Raw genomic sequence first — 14852 nt, forward strand, 5'->3', positions numbered from 1 at the left:
TTCAGAGTCCCTCAGGGGCTCTGAAAACCGCTCTGAAATGCTGAAAATAGGTCTCCCCAGAGCGCGGGAATGCTCTAGGGAGCCCCACTATCAACTTTTCAGCGCGGTTTTCAGAGTCCCTCAGGGGCTCTGAAAACCGTTCTGAAAAGTCGATAGTAGGGCTCCGGACGGCTGAAGCCGCCCGGTGCCCTTGTGTTTTGGCAGTGTTTGAGGCGGTTCTCAGAAGTCGCTGGGGAATACCCCAGCGGCTTCTGAGAATTGCCTTGAAGGTTTAATTACTGAGAATGCCGCATGTGTTTCAGCGGCATTCTCTTTAATTAAACCTTCTTCCGACCGGCTCACCGAGGCCCCGCCTAAAAGTGAGTAAGTATGGAGCGTTAAGTAACACATTCATGGTCTACTTTTTTTTTTTTTAAATTAATTAATTTATTTTATTTTTCTAAAACAGCTTTCGTGGGGCTAGAGACTTCATTCTTCTGTTTTTATAATAAATGTCACACATTCGTCTTTTTATAACCCGTTCTAACATACTTATGTCAAAGTGGGGACACATACCATGCATGCGGTCGAGTTTTGAGCAGGGCTCAGCAGCGTATCGGATCTCATTGACAGGCGCAGCCAAGACCTTAATCATATCACTGTGGACACCTTTCTTCACAGCCGACAGCCCATACACAACCCTTAACAACTTATATACCCGGTGAGGGTCTATCCGACTACAAATGTGGCGAATTATTCTTGGTGTGTATGCATCGTATAAACATTCATGAGCATCCTGTTGAGGCGCATTAATTTTATGCCCGTAACAAAGATCATAATAATCCCGTTTAACACATGCGTTCACAGCGGCCGCTGCAAAACCTTTAACTGGCCATATGGTGGCCCAGGGTACGCCCGGAGCTTCCTTTTCAAAATCGCGGCTAGTGTAGGTGCAGACACATTTCTTACGAGGCTCTTTGTTCTGGCTTGTAACACTTCCAGACTGTCTGGAACAGCATAAGCTGTAAAAATTTACGGCGTTAACCTTTGGAGTTGACCCTTCTAGAGGCTCACTTTCTTCAGCTACGTTCTAGGGTTCAAACAGAAAGCACAAGACACATTATTAGTTAAATGTATGACATTAGAGTATACAGACATAAAAAAATAAAAATAAAAAAAAAAATAACAAAACTGTCATTACCAACCTCCATATTCGCATCACACTCAGAGGCTCCTCTGAAATCCTGGGAGTCGCAGAGGTCCATTGGGGCAGAAACAGCGCCGGAGCTTACACCTGATGGCTGTACAATAACGGCCTCTGACTCGGTGGCCTCCTGGTCGCCCATGTCTTCATAGATGGGCGAATTCGGTGGTGCTACACATTCTTCAACATCTTCAATGTCTATGAAGTTAGATGCAACACTTAATTCATCTTTCGAGGCATTGCTGTCGCTGTCGGGCCCCTTAATAGGGGATATCTGGGTCGACACAGCCTTGAGGTTGAGCTTTTCAAGCCGGTAGCAAAGTTCCTCTTCAAAACCGGTAACATCGGTATCTTGGGTGGCAGGGACACCCTGTTGTGCATTCTCATCCATCGTAAGAGGGGCGAGGGTCCGGTAATATCTACCAATAGTGTTCAGGCCCCCTGAGGAGGCTGCTTTTCTTGCGATCGGATTGTATCTCTTCATGGCACCTTGCCAAACTGTTTCAACCCTGGTTCACGGTTTGACAGCCGGTTCTAACCAGCTCCTTATATGCAACATTATAAAAAAAAGGGGGGCTAACACGTGACACCATGAGGGCCCCTAACTGGCACTTGGGCATGAATGTCTGACATGTCCAGACCTGTCCCTCTCAAGCTCTGAAACCACGTGCACATCACTAAGTCATTCTTTTTACATATCTCATAGGCCAAAACCCAGGGGCTAGGACCCAGACACAGGGCTAACACGTGACACCATGAGGGCCCAGCCCAATTGACAACCCCATGCACACACGTCACTTCCGGGGAGGGCTTTCAGGGACAACGGAAGTCCCAGCCACCGGATATGACGTCATATCCGGGGCGGGATAACTGTCACTTTTAATATGGTGATTAAAGTTATCCCTTCCTACTACTTTTATTGTCTAAGTGGTGATAAGTGGAGAGTAGCTCTGCAATAGACTGGTTACTCCCTTTATCATCCACTATATGGTTACTTCCCTGTGGGGATGTAAACCACCCTGTTTGAAGTTTTTTAACTAACCAACAATGTGAAGTCATATTTTCAGAGTTCCTATCAGTAAGTTTTAGTTTAGAACAGTGGGAATTGTCCACTGGACCTATTTCTAGTGATGAGAATGCCAGACAGAGATGCTGTCTCAGTAAAGCCATAGCTGGGCAAAAACATTGTCCATATGGCTGTAAGAGAGAACGGGGATGCTGTTTCTCTTGAGTTGGAGCAGGGCAGGGATGCTGTCCTATGAGCTCCACACTAGGGCAGGGCTTCTGTCCTAAGTGTTGTGAGGCAGTGCAGGGTTTCTGCACTAAAGTTTCTCTGGGAGGGTTGGAGGGATGCTCCATGTTAACTAAAATGGTACCCTTTTTCTCACCAATATTAGTTATCCCACAGAGAGGTACTTTCACCTCAGGGAGTACAGCTGTGCCAGCTGATGATTCCCTTGGTACAGGTGCCCCCCCAGGAGAGGTTTCTCCCACCACAGGAATGGTATCCTGAATGGAAGGGTGGTTAGGGGATACTGTGATACCCTTTTTACCTGTTGTTGGAGAAGGATCCTGAGTTTTCAGGCCTTTATTTCTCCTTTGCTTTTTCATTTCAGCTGAAATGAGAGGAAGCAATTCCTCAGGGATACCCAGCATGGCTGCATGGGTATAAAACTCTACCTCAGCCCAACCTGAGGTCTCTAGGTCATTATCTAAGAGACAGTCTACAGGTAAGCTAGGTGATACTACCACCTGCTTAGGGCCAGTAACTCCACCCCAACTAAGCTGAACTATAGCTAAGGGAAGAAATTTAGTGGAGTTATGGACATCAATAATCTTGTACTGTTGTCCAATGATGTGTTGTTCAGGGGGCACTAGGTTTTCAGTCACCAGAGTGATACTGGCACCTGAGTCCCTGTAGGCCTGGGCCTCAACACTATTTATTGAAACTGTCTGCCTGTACTTATCCATCGTAAGGGGACAAGCAGCCAGTGTGGCAAGGCCAATGCCACTATGTGTGACAGAAACTGTCTTGGGTCTGACTACCCCAGTTTCTATGATGGACCCATAAGTGAACCCAACTACACCCTTACTTTGACTGTTGCCAGCAGTCCCACCACAATTACCACTACTGCTAGGGGCACTAGAGTTTGATGTACTAGTGGTGGTTGGCTCAAGGGGTTTACCTGGACAGGACTTATCCCCTTGCCAATGGCCTTTATTTTTACACACATAGCACCAAGGCTTTTTAATATGTGTATGTTGTGAAGAAGAGGAAGAATTTGATTTATCCCCACCCCCTGAAGAGTGTTTAGCATTTGAAGAAGGATCTTTGATTTTACCCTCATCCCCATGCTTATCCTGAGATTTCTCACCATCTTTCTTCTTGCCATCCTTGTCACCCCCTGTATGAACTTTTCTGTTCACTCTTGTAGTGACCCATTTGTCTGCCTTCTTTCCTAATTCTTGGGGAGAGGTCAGATCTGAGTCCACTAGATATTGGTGTAACAAGTCAGACACACAGTTATTCAGAATATGCTTTCTCAGAATAAGATTATACAGGCTTTTATAGTCAGAAACTTTACTGCCATGTAACCACCCCTCCAAGGCCTTCACTGAACAGTCAATAAGTCTATCCAGTCATGTGAGGACTCTTTTCTGGTGTCTCTGAACTTAATCCTGTATTGTTCAGAGGTTAAGCAAAATCGATCCAAGAGTGCATCCTTCAAAACTGCAAAATTGTTAGCATATTTTTTTTTAACAGTAAGGAGCCTATCCCTACCCTTTCCATTGAATGATAGCCACAATATAGCAGCCCACTGCCTTTGAGGGACCCCCTGTACCATACAGGCCCTCTCAAGTGCAGCAAAACACTTGTTGATGTCATCCCCCTCCTTGTAAGGGGGAATTATCTTGTGCAGATTCCTGTAATCATGCTCTCTAACAGGATTACTATCAGGAATACTGCTATTGCTGCCTCCATGGGGTCCAAACCCCAATCTCTGTCTCTTCTTCTCCAGGTCTAGGGATTCCCTGTCTAGAGCCAGCTGTTGCTGTTTAAGCTCCAGTCTGGTCTCTTCCACTCTCAACATTTTGAGTTCCCTTTCTAACATGTTGTCTTCAGGGTGGGTGGGTTGGGAATACTTGTACACAGAAGATAAATTGGAAACAACAGAGGGAGATCTGTCCCTAACTGACTGGACTCTAACAACCTTGCCTCCAGAAATAAAAACACCCCTACTATGATGGGAGCTTCTATTACTACCAGCATTGCTAGGTGGTCTGCTAAGTGGCAGATTTGGAACAGAACCCTCCCCACCTCCCTCAAGGAGTTCCCCTGAGTCAGAATGGGAGCCATCTATTAACTTCTAATTTGAAGTGCCTGCTAGGGACTCATCATTCACAATGAGCATGTTATATAGAAACTCTCTTGTAGGGTTCTTTCCTATCACTAAACCTCTATCTAGGCAGAGACTCCTTAGGCTCTTAAATTTAAATTGTCATAGGTAGTATTGACCATTTTAAGAGCAGCCCCTACATCAGACATGATAGAAGAAGGTTTAGAGACAGTAAGAAGAAAGAAAACGTTTCAGGACTTTTTAAAGAATAGAGAAAAAAACTTTTTCAAACTTTTAGAAACTTTTTAGAAGTTTTTAAATACTTTTCAGCACTTAGTAGAAAGTGTAAGAGGAGAAAAGCAAGACTTGTTGGTTAGGTGTACATACACTGAACTTGTTTTGTATATTATTCTCTTATGAAAAGTACACAATGACAAAGTGGTAAGTAGTTACAAGTACTTATCGCACCGCTGCACAACCAATGTAGGAGGCTGGCCTGGCTTGTAGTGTGTACCAGAGGTACTTACTCCTTGTGCCAGGTCCAGTTATCCCTTATTAGTGTAGAAGAGGTGTTTCTAGCAGCTTAGGCTGATAGAAGGTAGCTATGGCAAAGCAGCTTAGGCTGAACTAGGAGCCATGTAAAGCTCCTACTATACCACTGGTGTCATATGCACAATATCATAAGAAAACACAATACACAGATATACTAAAAATAAAGGTACTTTATTTTTATGACAATATGCCAAAAGTATCTCAGTGAGTACCCTCAGTGTGAGGATAAGAAATATACACAAGATATATGTACACAAACCAAAATTATGCAGATAATAGCAAAAGGAAGTAATGCAAGCAATGTAAAGTTACAGTAGATTGCAATAGGAGCACATAGGTATAGGGGCAACACAAACCATATACTCCAAAAGTGGAATGCGAACCACGAATGGACCCCGAACCTATGTGAGCTTGTAGAGGGTCGCTGGGACTGTAAGAAAACAGTGAGGGTTAGAAAAATACCCCACCCCAAAACCCTGAAAGGTAGGTGTAAATTGCACCTACAACCCCCAGAGAGCACAGACGTCGTGATAGGGGGATTCTGTAGGAAGAACAAACACCAGCAATGCAACAACAGTGGATTTCAGGACCTGAGTACCTGTAAGACAAGGGGACCAAGTTCAAGAGTCGCGACAGTGTCGAGAGTGGGCAGGAGACAAAGAAATGCCAGCTGAGGGTGCAAGGAAGCTGCCACCTGTTGGAAGAAGCTTGGTGTTCTGCAAGAACGAAGAGGACTAGGAACTTCCCCTCTGGATGATGGATGTCCCATGTCGCAAAGAAGCTTGCAGAGGTATTCCCATGCAGAAAGACCGCAAACAAGCCTTGCTAGCTGCAAGGGTCGCGGTTAAGGTTTTTGGGTGCTGCTGTGGCCCAGGAGGGACCAGGATGTTGCCACTTGGAGCAGGAGACCTAGGGGTGCCCAGCAAGGCAGGGAGTTCTCACAGAAGCAGGCAGCACCCAGAGAAGTACCTGAACAGGCACTTGGAAGAAGAGTGAACCAGAGTCCACACGAAGTCACAAAAGGGAGTCCTGCGACGCCGGAGGACAACTCAGAAGGTTGTGCACTGCAGGTTAGAGTGATGGGGACCAGGCTTGGCTGTGCATGAAGGAAATCCTGGAAGAGTGCACAGGAGCCTGAGCAGCTGCAAATCACGCAGTACCCAACAATGCAGTCTAGCGTGGGGAGGCAAGGACTTACCTCCACCAAACTTGGACTGAAGAGTCACTGGACTATGGAAGTCACTTGGACAGAGTTTCTGAGTTCCGGGGACCACGCTCGTCTTGCTGAGAGGGGACCCAGAGGACTGGTGATGCAGTCTGTTGTTGCCTGCGGTTGCAGGGGGAAGATTCCGTAGACCCACGGGAGATTTCTTCAGAGCTCCTGGTGCAGAGAGGAGGCAGGCTACCCCCAGAGCATGCACCACCTGGAAACAGTCGAGAAAGCCGGCAGGATGAAGCGATACAAGGTTGCTAGTAGTCGTCTTGCTACTTTTTTCAGTTTTGCAGGTGTCCTGAGCAGTCAGCGGTCGATCCTTTGGCAGAAGGTGAAGAGGGAGATGCAGAGGAACTCTGATGAGCTCTTGCATTCGTTATCTGGTGAGATCCCCAAAGCAGAGACCCTAAATAGCCAGAAAAGAAGGTTTGGCTACCTAGGAAGGAGGATTGGCTACCAAGAGAGGTAAGAGCCTATCAGAAGGAGCCTCTGATGTCACTTGCTGGCAGTGGCAACTCAGAGCAGTCCAGTGTGCCACAAACACCTCTGTTTCCATGATGGCAGAGGTCTGGGACACACTAGAGGAGCTCTGGGCACCTCCCCTGGGAGGTGCAGGTCAGGGGAGTGGTCACTCCCCTTTCTTTTGTCCAGCTTCGCGCCAGAACAGGGCTGGGGGATCCCTGAACCGGTGTAGACTGGCTTATGCAGAGATGGGCATCATCTGTGCCCATCAAAGCATTTCCAGAGGCTGGGGGAGGCAACTCCTCCCCAGCCTTCACACCTATTTCCAAAGGGAGAGGGTGTAACACCCTCTCTTAGAGGAAGTCCTTTGTACTACCTTCCTGGGCCAGGGCTGCCTGGACCCCAGGAGGGCAGAAACCTGTCTGAGGGGTTGGGAGCAGCAGCAGCAGCTGTAGTGGAGATCCTGGAAAGGCAGTTTGGCAGTACCCGGGTTCTGTGCTAGAGACCCGGAGGATCATGGAATTGTCACCCCAAAGCCAGAATGGCATTGGGGTGACGATTCCATGATCTTAGACATGTTACATGGCCATGTTCGGAGTTACCATTGTCACGCTGTACATAGAAAGTGACCTATGTACAGTGCACACGTGTAATGGTGTCCCGCACTCACAAAGTCCAGGGAATTTGCCCTGAACAATGTGGGGGCACCTTGGCTAGTGCCAGGGTGCCCACACATTAAGTGACTTTGCACCCAACCTTCACCAGGTGAAGGTTAGACATATAGGTGACTTATAAGTTACTTAAGTGCAGTGGTAAATGGCTATGAAATAACGTGGACGTCATTTCACTCAGGCTGCACTGGCAGGCCTGTGTAAGAATTGTCAGAGCTCCCTATGGGTGGCAAAAGAAATGCTGCAGCCCATAGGGATCTCCTGAAACCCCAATACCCTGGGTACATCAGTACCATATACTAGGGAATTATATGGGTGTACAAGTATGCCGATGTGAGTTGGTAAATTTAGTCACTAGCCTGTTAGTGACAAATTTGGAAAGCAGAGAGAGCATAACCACTGAGGTTCTGGTTAGCGGAGCCTCAGTGAGACAGTTAGGCATCACACAGGGAACACATACACGTAGGCCACAAACTTATGAGCACTAGGGTCCCTGGCTAGCAGGGTCCCAGTGACACATAACAAACATACTGACAACATTGCGTTTTCACTATGAGCACTGGTCCCTGGCTAGCAGGATCCCAGTGAGACAGTGAAAACACCCTGACATATACTCACAAACAGGTCAAAAGTGGGGGTAACAAGGCTAGAAAGAGGCTACTTTCTCACAGCTGTGTGTTGTCAGTGCAGGAAATAATGATGAGCCTGTGGATTACCGACAATGCTGGACAGAGGTATTATATAAGTGTTGAAGAGAGTGAAGCCGAGCGAGGATCTTTGGAGTACTCCACACATGATTTCCTTGGGTTTGAAGGTGTGAGGGGGAAGGCAAACTCTTTGCATTCTTCCAGTGAGGAAAGAGGCAATTCATCTGAGAGTTCCTCCTTGGATGCCTATGTACAGCCTTGTGTTGAGTGTGTGGTGGGAGACCATATCAAAGGCTGCTTAGAGGCCTAGGAGGATCAGAGATGCAGTCTCTGATCGGTTGAGTAGGGCGCGGATGTTGTCTGTAGCCGTGATGGGGGCTGTTTTGGTTCTGTGTTTGCTGCAGAATCTGATTGGGAGGAGACGAGTAGGAGGTTCTGTTACAGATGTGAGGAGAGTTGTTGGTTGATGGATTTTTCAAATACTATGGGTGGGAAGAGGGACAGGGAGATCGGTTGACGGTTTGCTGAGGTCTGCCAATGGTTTCCTTAGTAGGGCATTGACTTCTGCATGTTTTCACTCCTTGGGGGAGGTGCCTGTGGCAATTGTGGTGTTGAACAAGGTTGTGTGTATGTGGCTGATTCTGGCTAAACCTAGATTGAAGATGTTGTGAGGGCATGGGTTGGCTTGGGCTCCTTGGTACACCGAGTTCATGATGGAGGTGGTGTCCTGTGGGACAAGCTGGCTTCATTCGGTAGGTGGACATCTGTGGTGGCAGCAGGATCATTGTGGCCAGGGGCCTTTTGCTGGGGTTTGAAGTTTCTGTAGATGTTGGTGATCTTGTTATGAAAGAAGTTTGCAAGGTTGTCACAGAGTTCCTGTAAGGGGGTAATGTTGTTTGTTGCAGCTGAGAGGTTGGAGAAGTCTTTGATGATCTTGAAGAGTTTTTTACTGTTATTGGAGCTTGATTTGATGCACAAGGCTAAGCCTTATTCTTCAATTCTCTAAAATGTCTGTGGTAGTATTTGAGGGCTGCCTTGAAGGCTGTTTTGCCAGTCATGTCCTTGTTGATGTGCCATTTTCTTTCCAATAATTTATAGTGTCATTTAGTGGTTCTGAGGTCTTCCATGTACCATGTAGCGTGTTTGGTGGACCTTCTGAGGGTGTTGGTGCTGATAGAAGTGCCGATGTTGTCAAAGTTGGTGATCCAATTGTTGAAGTTTCTGACATTCTGGTCTAGGCTGTTGGAGAAGATGGGGTGGGTGGTGTTGAGGTGACTGAGGTTTTGCTCCAGCTGTAATAGGGGCATTGGACAGACTAGTGGTGGAGTTTTGTGAGCTGGTGATTTTGAAGTGGACGATGTGGTTGGTCCAGGTGAGTTCACTAGTATGGCTGTATCTGATGTGGTTGCTGGAGGTGAAGATGGGGTCTAATGTGAGGCCTGCAGTGTGCCTGGGGTCCTGGACTAGTTGGCTGAGTCTGATGTTCATGCTGTTGAGGAGATTGGTAGTGATGATGTCACTGGATTCATCAAAATGGAAATTGAGGTCGCAGAGTAAAATATAGTCTGCGACAAGGAGGACGAGGAAGTCGGTGATGAATTTGCCAGAAGCTGGGAGTGGTCCTTTAGGACATAGGTAAGGGTTCTGCTGATGTAAGTTTTGCTGTCTGTTTGGAGTGAGAAGTTGAGGTGTTCTATGGCTGGGGTGATGTTGTAATTTGTGATGGTGCACTGGATGGATTCTTTGTGTATGATGGTGATTCATCAGCCAGGCTTGTTGATGCGGTCATGGTGGGTGATCTTGTATCCTTTGGATATTGCAGTGGTAATGTTGGACGTGAAAGTGGGGTTGAGCCAGGTCTCACTGAGGAAGAGGACATCAGGTGTGAGGATGGAGGTGAGGTTCCACATCTCTGTGGTGTGTTTGCATAGTGAACGTGTGTTGAAAAGGGCACATGTGGGTTGATGACTTTGTTCAGATGGTGTCTGGGGTGTGTTTTGGGGTGGGGATGGTCAGTGGGCTGGTATTTGTGCTGGGGCAGGTGAAGTGGCGGTGGGTGCAGATGAAATGTCCTACCATGGTGCGTGGGTCGGATTGATGGCAGTGTTTGTTGTGGAGTCTTGGGTCAAGAATGTAGAGCTTGGCAATGGTGTATCTACAGCAGGTGGGAGGTCCAGGGGTTGTGGTGCTGCATGTTGCCCAGGCACAGACTGGCGCATATGGGATAGCCTTTGCCACACCTTCAGTGTGCCAGTGGCACAGCCATGCTGCAGCCTGCATTGAGTAAATCCTGGGGTGGTCGGTTAGTGCCAAGAACCCAGGCAGCAGCGGTGTTTGGTGGTCAAACTTTGGAAACTGGGTCAGGCTAGAACAAGGAGGAACAGGAGGCCACAGACAAGTGATAGACCAGGTGTCCAGGTTCCTGGACACCTAACAACAATGTACCAGAGGCAGTGCTAGGTGCAAATACCTCCTCAGTGCCAGGATACCCTCAACAAATCAAGTTCATGAGCAAAATGGCTATTCTTTACACATTTTATCTACATACAAAAAGCCTATCTTATTTATAGAACACTAAAATATAGCACTGATGCTAGGACAGAATATGAATTTAAATTCCTTTGGCAACACAAATTAAATATTTCTAAATTCTTAATTTATGGAACAGGGCTTGGTTGATCATTCATACGTCTTCTTTTGCTATAAAACCAGCCAAACTGTATTTGTGTGTTCAGTAGAATAATGCTAGCAACAGAAGCATTAGGTAAAATGAACTCTGACTCAAACAATTTATTTTTTTATCCTGTAATTAGACAATGGATGATCTGAAATAAATGCTCTTTATCTCTGTATATTGTAATATTTTCTGCAAATGGCTTGGAATCAAATACATTAAGGTATTACTTTTTAACAATAACACAATAGATCTCCTGTTACAGGCTGCCTCCAACAAATCACAAAATATTTGACAATTACTATGAATGTTTCTTTTAAAGCATCATAGTACCACATCTGTGATAACAATAGACTTATGAAGGATTATGGTGGTCATTATCACTTTGGCGGTCTACAACGTAGACCGCCAAAGTTCCGCCAGCCACAGGACCGCCAGTGATGGTGGTCTACAGACCACCATATATTGACTGTTGGCAGCTCTCCTCCATAAATTGAGTAGAGAGCCGCCAGCAGCCATACTGGCGGTTGGCGGTGCAGTGGAGGTTGCTCCGCTGGCACCGCCACGTCAACACAAAACTGCCACGCCTGTTGCAATTTAGTAATAGGTGTGGCAGTGTTGTGGTGACTGGATGCTGGCGGTGGAGCAAACGCCATGGACCCCTTTCCCTCCCGGACAACCACCGCGACACCAGGTAAGGTGATCAACCGACAGAGAAGGGGGGTGTTGTGTGTGCGTGTGTGCGTGCCTGAGTGCATGTTTGGATGTCTGTATTGATGCATGCATGAACGCGTGTTGGGATGTATGAGTGAATGCGTGTATGGTTGTGGGCAGTGGGGGCAGTTGTGTGGTCTGTGCCTGTGTGTGACTGCATGAATTATTGTTGTGTATGTGAGTGTGTGTGTGTCTGTGGGTGTGTGCATTTATGAGGGAGTGGGGGTTAGTGTATGGATTGTGGGGTGGGGGTTAGTGTATGGAGTGGGGGTGAGGGTTAGCGTATGGATTGGGGTGGGGCACTTGAGTTTGTATGAGGGTGGGGGTTGTCATGTGCTAGCTGGGGGGGTTGAGGGACCCACCTACCGGTGACAGGGAAGGAATTCCTTGTTATCAGTAGTCCTACCGCCATGATGCTACCGCCACCGAAAACATGGCGGTAGGCTGGGTCACAATACTGCATGGGGCACTCTGGGGGCTGCCGGGTCAGAGATAAAGATCTGAGTATGGTCTTATGTGGTGGTATGCACCGCCAGCCTGTTGGCGGTGTTACCACCACTTTACCCTGGCGGTCAGAAGACTACCAGGGTCATAATGACCATCTCTGTGTCACTCACTTCACTTGCTATAAAGAAGAATATATGTGGTCTCCTGCAACTTCCTAAATAAGGGCATAGTGCACTAAAAGCAAGATCAGAAGAAGAACTTGTGCCACCATAACTAACTAATCATTAATTCTATATTATATTTAGACACTTTTACTGTATGATCATCATATGTTACAGTTTTCTATTCCATTAGACCATGTTCATTATTTATTAACAGGTAAAATTATAAAAAGCAGTTTGCCTGATATATTGCTTTTTTCATACATTTAGGATTTTTATAGACTCTCTGCTTTTTCCTTTTTCTTTCACTGTTCGCTCTATCTTTTATTTTGTTCTCATTTCCTTTTCTCCTTTTTGTTCACATATTTGGAAAATATTTAATTTTACACAAGTGTTCTTTCATGTAGCTAGAGTTCTCTTACAAATAGTGGATGTTATATTATTGTAAGATATTTGAATTTTCCTGTGTAGGGCACTTTATTGTTATTTTAGATGCCTGTTTTCTAAAGATGAAAACTTAAAAAAGAACAATTAGGGCTGGAGAAGTGCACATTTAAATACCAAATATGGAAGTCGGTATTAAACTACTGATGAAAAGAATCACAAACAGCTACACTTAATCACACATGGTCAGATTTAGAAAAGGATTGTGTTAGCCTTGCACCACACAAAGGAATGCAAGGTCAATACAAGCCTTAGGTGAGAGTTACTGTGCCACTTTGGTCCACTTGCACCATGGTGCGTTGACACTAGGCTGCACTTGTGCACTAACGCTGAGAGAGAGAGCAGGAATGTAACATACCTTAGTAGATATAGTGCATTCCTGCCCTTTTCCTGTGGCATTGGCCAGCAGGTTGTCTTGCTGCATTGCACTCTGCCAGATGTCTATACATCTGGCTCAAAGTATGGCACACTTCATAAAACAAATGCTCCCCTGGCAAAATAAGTACATCTTACGAACAAACATTACTATTGTCATTGTTGAGAATGTTGGGTTTTCTAAAGAAAATAGTTCAAGCTTCTGTTCAAAAGAGGAAGGCGTCCATGTGTTTCTGCACACAACCTAATAACTTTCCACTCACTGTGCCTCCTTCATCAATATTGTGTTTCTGCATCAGTTGGTTTCATTTTGTTGAGAATTTCAAATTTAAGTTCAACTGGCTTTTTTCATGTATAGCCTGAAAATAGCTTCTGTTTCAGAAATGTTTTAATAAGTTTTTCCTGTCTTTAAAAATCAAATATTTTAGTCATGGAAAAAGAAAACTGTCATAATGTTCTTTGTGAGCTTCTGTGCATTAAAAATTGTCTCCTGATACATCTTTCACTGTTGCCGCTACTCCAGTGGATGCTTCTCTGGGGGAGCCTTGTGGTGAGGAAAATGTTTCAGCCTTAATGCGAAGTCCAACAGCAGTCAAAGCTGCACTTGCGGAGGCAGTCTTACTTAGTCGGGGTCAAATGGATTTGTTGATTACCCTGCAAGAAAACAATGCCAAAAGGGGCACCAGGGCCCAGGTGGGGAAGCAAAAGAAAGCCCTCACTGGATCCAGACCCAAGAGACCTTCTTTGGCCAGCTTAATTCCTGATTCTCTAACAGGATTGCCTGATGAATATTATCTTTTGGGGAAAATTACCTTGATGTTTGATGATAATAAGGCCTCCTTCTCTCGCAAAATATACTCTATTCATACGAGTCTAGAAGCTTTTGAAGCTAAGCTGGTCTGTCTCCCCCCCACATAAGTGATAGTCAAACTATCCTATTAAAGGCAGATGATGCAGTCTTACTATCCAAAACTCCTAATGGCCTTCACACTCTAGTTCAGGAATTTGTATCCTTTATGGGCACTCTAGGTCTGGCCACTAACCAAGCTAAAACCTACATTATGGTTTGCAATCAAAAGAGCATCCAGATGCGGGGTATTGCGCTGAATGGTCAGCCTGTTGCTCAGGTTTCTCAGTTCTTGCACTTAGGGGTGGTTATGGACGCCAGTTCAGCTGGGGGCCATGTATTACTAGGGTAAGGGGCAGATTTGTTTGTGCAGCAGGCTACGTCTTTAACTTAGCTACAAATATTGGTAGGAAACCTATGGCCCCTCTTTTGGAAGACTATAAAAGGACATTTCTCCCTAGCCTTAATTTTGGTGTGGGGATATGGGGGCATATGAAAACTGGTGGAGAACAATAAGATTTTAAGGAGACTTTTGGGAGTACCACCCACATGTTCTACTTTTATTTTCCACCAGGAACTTGGGATACTGTACATAGAGGACTGTAATAATTGTGCCCCTCTGCTGCTCTGGTGCTCGATCTATGCTAATCCCTATGCTACACTAAATGAGGAAATTATTTCTGATTGTCTGGGGTGTGATGAAAGTATCAGAATCCCATGGCTTGGCTACATTTCTACTGAACTCAACAAACTGGGCAGGCCGTCCCTTCTCTCTGACCCATCCTCTAAACTGAAGTTTGATGCATTGTGGGTCAAAAATGCCTTCTTGACAGGTCCAGATTAGTTAGAGAACGCCTTGAGTTTGAAAAACATTTTGTAGGAGACAACAGGGTTGTTCACCTTTACCCTTCTAGGGAGCGCTATCTTGAGTGGGTAGATAGCTCTTTGGATAGGTGCCTGTTTCCTAAGTTCATGCTGGGCTTTGTGAGGTGGAATTTGTGGAACCGTTTGGGCCAATTGACTCATGTAAGGTACTTTTATGCCCGTGTAATGAATCCTCTCCACAAAACCTTTTACACTTTACCTTCTGGTGTAAGTTTTTTAGGGCCTTACAATGCAGTTCT

The sequence above is a fragment of the Pleurodeles waltl genome, chromosome 8 (assembly GCF_031143425.1).
Source record: "Pleurodeles waltl isolate 20211129_DDA chromosome 8, aPleWal1.hap1.20221129, whole genome shotgun sequence".
NCBI lineage: Eukaryota > Metazoa > Chordata > Amphibia > Caudata > Salamandridae > Pleurodeles > Pleurodeles waltl.